At 50.5% G+C, this 6,690-nt stretch overlaps 1 protein-coding gene across 5 annotated transcripts in view; it reads right to left on the bottom strand.

Moving 5' to 3' along the window:
- The window catches only part of GATAD2A (GATA zinc finger domain containing 2A), an 86,455-nt gene extending 82,375 nt beyond the window's left edge, over positions 1–4,080 (bottom strand). For 3 of the 5 annotated variants that reach the window (XM_039867976.1, XM_039867977.1, XM_039867979.1), the window contains exon 1: positions 3,694–4,080. The gene's annotated coding sequence lies outside the window, so the exon portion shown is untranslated. The remainder of the gene's footprint in view (positions 1–3,693) is intronic. The other 2 variants (XM_039867974.1, XM_039867972.1) reach the window with 1 other exon arrangement.
- Positions 4,081–6,690: the final 2,610 nt, after the last annotated feature.

Genomic DNA, 6,690 nt, shown 5'->3' with positions numbered 1-6,690 from the left:
AAGAAAGAAAGAAAGAAAGAAAGAAAGAAAGAAAAAGAGAGAGAGAGAAAGAAAGAGAGAAAGAAAGAAAGAAAGAAAAAACTGTCCTGCCCACCCTGAGGCAGAGTTAGCATCTCCACAGCTCTATCCTGGGAGCTCAAGGGGAATTCTGATCTCCTCATGGGCACTAAGCCACGCACTGGCCGTCTCAATATACTATTATTGTCTGGCGTCAAATGCCTTTGTACATCACTTTCCCAGTCTTTTGTCCCCAAATCTGATCCATTACCCTAAAAAAACAGTTCTTCTTTCAAGGTTCTAATACGTAAGAGATCATTCCCCAGGTAACTGCTACACATCACTCACTCAAGCAGTCCCAAAATATAGACATGACCCTTTAGATTTATGGTTCTCCTCTTATTTTCTTCCCACAATTCAAGTTTATTATAATCTTCTATCTTGCCTGTGGTCTAATTATAATAATACATCTCCCTACTTGCCCTTAACTCATAAATTACCCTATTTTACAGAGAGAGAAGTCAAGGCCAAGGCAAACACAAATGCCTGCCACACAGCAAATCCATCCCATATCTGCTATCTAACACAAAAAAAATGCTATGAGACCCAGGAGGGCAGTGGGCTTTGTAAGAGACACCAAGTTTCTTTCTCTTCGGGCATATTTAGCCTTGGCAGAATGTCAAGTGCTTCTTGGTCTGTGAGTGAAGGCCAGAACCCTAATCTGAACACAACAACCAACCTTTACTGCACATCAGCTATGTGCTAGGCACTGTGCTGGCCACCTCCCTTTCATTATCTGATTCATTCATTCATATATGTAAGAAGCACTTCCTATCTGTAAGCACCTTCACACGCATTTACAGAGATGTGACCCCTCTAATATTTAGTAATGTGCCATAACTTGTACAAGGCCACACAACTAGGAAAGACAGACCCAGAATCTGAATCAAGTCCTTATGACTTCGAAGCTCCCCCTTCCCTTTCTAACACCCTACCTTGCTGGTCTTGTGGGTTTCATTTAAATAATAGATATGTGCCAGCACTTTTCTGCCCTATCTTGGGACACCTTAAGCCCTGAGCTTCCCATCATCTTTCCTCTGCCCTTCTGGGCAGTGCCTATAGCTGACCAGAAAGAGGCAGTAGGAGAGCAACTAGGTCTGTAGCAACTTCTTGCCTGGACTTGACTACCCTAGGAGCAGAGGGCCCAGGAAACTCTCCAAGCACTTCTACACAGAAGAAAATAGCTCGAGTTGAAACTTGTGTCCACATGGTCCACCGACAGATTTAGAACTCAAATTATAGCCTCGCAGGAGTCTTCACAAAGGACTCAAATTAAGCAAGACCCAGATGGAAATGAACAGAAGAGAGAGAGCCTAAAGTCAAACTGTAAAGTGAACTGAAGTTTTAGTAGTCAGAGGGAAGAACTCGTTGAAACACTAAACCAAACAGTTCAGCCTATATATCAGAACTCCACTTCAGAAACCTCTTCTCCACGTTTTTAGCCTGAAACTTAGTGCATGGACACAAAGTGGTTACAAGTTACTCAGGTTTCAAACTGAGTTCATTCCTGTCCTTTGGACCATCTCTCAATGCCAGCATTCATCTATTTGGGCATCAGAGAGCTCTGCATTCGGCAAAGCAGATAAAATTAGCTGCTGGAGTGAACTTGGAATCCAGGGTGGGCCATTAAAAAAAAGTACACAAGATTTGCAAAAGCCAAGTAAAAACTTCCTTTGGGCCAGGCTGAAATCTCCTAAAACTTAGAGAAATAAAGTCAACCCCCCCCTTTCTCCTGCCTCCCTTCCACCCTTCCTGGACCTAAGGTGACCCATTTCCTGCTTCTTGCCCTGCCTTTCAAACCAGAGTGGCCCACAAACTGAGGAGCCTCTAGAGATCAAGGAGTAAATCAGAGGGCCTAGGGAGAGAAAATGCAGCAGAAAGACCTGAAGGAGTGTGTTTTTTTTCTTCACCCACCCTTTTTTTTGGCAGGGGGCAGGGGGGGTGTTACTCTATGCAGAGGGAAGACCAAGGCATGGGACAGAGGAAAGTAGATCAGTCCCACAGCTTGACAGTGTGATAATGGGCAGACAATGTTCCAGCTCTGTCCCTCCTCCCTCTATACTGGCCTGACAACACAGTGGTGGCCCCATGACTTAAAAAACAAAGTAAGCAAGGTGGTCATCTGGCAACAGCTCTTGCTCCCCCAAATCTAGCAGGTCTTAAAAGACAAGAGAAAACTGTTTCTTTGGTGTGGGTTTGTAGGGTTTTTGCTTGTTTGCTTGTTTGCCTATCTCTCAATTTCCCTTCCAGCCACAAAATCCTCCAGGTCCCAGGAAGCTGAGATAAAAGTTAAGAGAAGACATTCAATCTGGCAAGAAAGACTGAAGGTGTGACCCATTTTTGGTCTCTCCTTCCAGAATGGAGGAGAAATAAGGAAAACTTGAAGTTTCCTTGTTTTAAGGAGAAATGAAGGAAAAGTTTCTCACTTAGAGAATCAGGAGGAAAACATCAAGAAAGGCGACATGTCCTCAGGCAAGAGGGAGGGAAACCCCTCTTAATGCAAGGGGACCCCTCAGAGAAGTGAAGAAATCCACTATGTTTCCCATCAGGAGAGGGGATATCTTGGAAAAGTAGAGGCACACTTCAGAGATGTTGAGAGCCCATAGGAGTGGAACATCTCATGTTAGGGGGAGAACCTCTGGAGAAGCCAGGGACCCCTCCAAACATTGCAGCATGCATAGATTAGTAGGAAACCCAAAAGAAATGGAAAATACTTTGGAAAAATTAAGAACTTTTCCTCAAAAAACTAAGGATCCAGTCAGACATATGGGCATTTCAGAGTAGTGGGGGGCCTCAGGAAAGTGTAGGCACTTATCAAAAAGAAGATGTCCCATCAAAAGCAGAGAGAGCTCAGAAAGTGGAAAACACCTCCTAGAAAGAAGCTTCTGACAGAAACAGGAACACCTTAGATTAACTGAGGGACATTTGGGAGGAGGTCATCCAAATAAGTGGGGGCAGAAAAGCAGGGAAAGCATCTCAGAAAGGGGGAAAAGGGACCTATGAAAAGTAGGAGACACCTTAGAACAGCAAGGGCAAAAGGAGAACACACCAGAAAAGTGGGACAGCACCTCAGAGAAGCTGGGATATCCTTAGAGAATGTGGGGGGTCCCTGAAAAGGCAGGGAGGTCGCCTCAGATAGGTGGGGGTACCCTACAGAAGTGAAGGAGAGGGTCCCCTAGAAGCTGGAGTGTCTCCAGAGAGAAGTGCGGTCCCTCAAGGAAGTAGGGGATTTCTAGGGAGACAGGGGGTCCCACGCTTCCAGAGGGTTTGGGGGGTGGCCCTCACAGAGATGAGGTCCCTCGGAGAGGTGAGGTCCCTCGGAAAAGTGGAGGGTCCATCAGAGAAGGGGACTTCCCTCAGAAAAGGAGAGGGCCTGCCAGAGAGGCGAGGGCCCTCAGAAAAGTAGGGTCTCTCATAGAGGCGGGGTCCCTGACAGTAGGGGACCCCTTGGAGGGGATCCCTCGGAGAAGCGGAATCCCCCTCAGAAGTGGGGGGGTTCCCTCAGAGAAGCGTGTCTCCGCAGACAAGGGGGTCCACGCACTGGAGGCGGTCCCCTCGCAGAAGCGGAAGCCCCAGAGAAGCCCGGGGCACCGGAAGCCAGGGACCCGCCACCAGCGGCGCCGGCCCCTCACTCACCGAAGTTGCTCGGCGCCTCCGCAGGCAGCTGCTGGGCCTCAAGCTGTCTCGGGCGGCGAGGTCGGGTCCGGTCTGCTTGGGTCCCACGGCGGCAGCTCCCTCAGGTGGCGCCCGAGGTGGCGGCTGCGGCGGTGGCGACAGGACGACGGACGGACGACCGACCGACTGCGCGGGCGGCGCGAGGCGCGCTCGGGTGGCAGGGGTGCGCGTGCGCGCGCCGGGGCGCTGACCCCGGGCGGGAGGAGCCGCCGCGCCGCGCTTGGAGCCACCGCTCGGTATAACCTCTCCGTCTCACACTGAAATTGCCCGCTTCGCAGCCCGGCTTCCCCGGTTGCTAGGCAGATTTCGCCTCGCACACTTCCGTGTTCAGGCGCGTCTTGCCGAGTGGCGGCGCCGCAGGCCAATGAGGTCCGTCCGGGGCTCCCGGGATCCGCGCCCCACAGGAGGCGTGGCCAGCCGTGCGACGGACAGCGCCCGGTAGCCAATGAGCGCGCTGGCCGGCTCGCCCTCAGGATCGCGCCGGCGGCCTGGGCGGGCCCGAGGAGGTGGGACTGAATGACTGACAGGCGTCCTGCCAATGGTAGAGTGGAGCGGGCCTCAGGGCCAGTCAGAGCTCTGTGGGGGCGGGGCCTCAGCATCGGGGCGGGAATGCCGCGAGGGGCGGGGCCTTGGGACGCGTCAATCCGTGGCCAGCTCGCTCGGACCCCAGAGGGCGGTTCGACTGGGCCTCCCGGCGGCCGACAACTAGCTGGGCAGGGGGTTCCCCGCAGTGCTCAGCAGGGGCGCCCCACCCACAATGCACCGGAGGCGGCCTGGGCCTGGCGGGCGTGGAGCGAGTACGCCGGGCGGTGGGCGGGGCTGTGTGAGGCGCGCTCTTAGGAGAGTGGAGCCGTGGCCCGGCCTTGTTCCCTAGGGGGTTCGTTTCTGCTGTGCTCTTTTCTAACTAGAGTTGTGGGTTCGACCTTCCTCTGAGAAGAATCTTGGGGATTCTTGCCCCTGACCCCCGTTCTGAGGAGAGTCTTCGGGGTTCTTTGCCTGGCCCCAGTTCTGAGGAGAATCTTCAGGAATCTTACCCTTGGCCGCTCTTCTGAAGAGAATCTTGGAGGTTCTTGCCTTGTCCACTTTTCTCAGGAGAATTGCCAGGATAAGGCTTATTTTGTATATTCTGAACCCCACCTCCCTTTTCTAAGAAAGCCTGGGGCTTGGGCTCCTGCCCCCTTTACTAAGGAGAATTGGGGGAATTCGGGGCCCCAGATTTACTGCCTTTCCCAAGGAGTATTTGGGGAGCATCGCCTGCCTCAATTGAACATTTTCGGGGGCCACGCCCTCTTCTGCCCTTGCCTGAGGAGCCCTAGGGGCTTTGTGCTCCTGGTCTTCGTATCTGAAGATAACTTGGGAAATACCTACCTTGTGTATCCTCTCAACCAAAGGAGAAATTGGGGACTTCAAGTACCTCTCTTCTCTCCAGAGAGGAATTCCTGGAGACTGATACCTCCTCATCCCTTTTACTAAAGAAATGCCAGAGAATTGTTGCTCCCTGCACTTTTTCTAAGGAGTATCTGAGTATTGCAAGAAGGGCCCCTTTTCCTAAGAATTGTGACCATTCGACTCTTTCCTAGAAAACTGGGGGGAGTTAATACTTTATTTTTGGAAAAGCTACCCGTTTAGCCCTCTTTCCCCTTTTTTTGAGGGGAGTTTTTCTATGCAGCTGTCTGCTCTTTTCCAAGGGTCAAATCTGTGGCCCCAACTGATTCTGTTTCCTGTCTAGCTCTTCAGCCCCAGTTTCCTTCTCTGCTGGGTGGGGCCCTTCCAAGAAGCATTCCTGTTTTCCACTTACCCCCAGACAAAACTAATCAGTCACTCAAACTCTTGCAACAGTGTTTGCTCCTCTGCTGTAGCAGGTTCCATAGCCTACCAGCTGTTGGAGGCCTTTGCCTCTGTCTTCCCTTAATTGTTCCGAACTTTTTGCCTGATTTTCCCCCCAAAGAACTCAGCTTTGCCTTTAGTAGGAAACCAGATATTAATTGAATCAAAAGGCTGAAGAAGGCAACAATGAAAAAGACCCACGACACTGTAAATTCAATATGACAAACTTTTATTCCCCTTCCCCCCACCCCACACACACACAGTGCACAGAACTGTGCAAGGTGCTGAGATACCTGAATTATAGGACAGAACTTGTGAGCCAAGATGAAAACAGCAAAGGAAAATAGGCCTGTTAGGCAAGGCAGAATGTTACACTAAAGAGATACCAAGAAAATGTTGTAGGAATGTAGAAGAGGAAATGATTAAATGATAAATGGATGTGAAAGTGCTTTGTAAACACCAAGCAGTGTACCCCATGGAAAGGATTATTATTGTTACAAGTGGGCTGACATTCCTGTAAGGAAAGTAAAGAATAAATTCTAAGAGTCACAGGAATGGGAAGTTGGCAGGGAGCCCTGTGGGGCCTGACTCCGAGTGAGCTTAGCCTGGACCCAAGTGGCAAGGCTGACAAGAGTCCTTGGCTAGGAAGGAAGCCACTGGAAACATAAAGACAACATGTTCCCAGAGCACCTTGTTTGCACCTCTGTTGTAGCATTTACCACATTCTGCAAGTGTCTGAGGCAGTCTGGATGGTCAATAAACACTTGGACTTTGGTGGCTGGCAGAGCTGGGGTTGAACCCACTCTCTAGGCCAGTTACTTTCCTCAATCATATCAGAAGTGAGAACACCCATCTCTAAAGGTTGCACTGAAAATTGTGAGCTCAAAGTGCCCCGCACCATGCATGGTGCACAGAAGGTCTCTGGAGGTTTTCCTTTCATTCCAGTCACCAACCAGGATGCTTTCTAAGGGCAGGAATCTAGTCTTACTCATTTAAATAATCCTTCAGTGCTTTTATAGTTGCTGAATTGAACTGGGATCAAAGACCAACTCATTGTCCAACCCCTTCATTTTATACATGAGAAACTGAGAAGCCCTGAGGACAACTGTGACTTGTTCATGTCCCACTGCT

This window comes from Pteropus medius, unplaced genomic scaffold, assembly GCF_902729225.1.
Source record: "Pteropus medius unplaced genomic scaffold, Ma_sr-lr_union100, whole genome shotgun sequence".
NCBI lineage: Eukaryota > Metazoa > Chordata > Mammalia > Chiroptera > Pteropodidae > Pteropus > Pteropus medius.
This window is presented reverse-complemented; position numbering and strand designations above follow the sequence as displayed.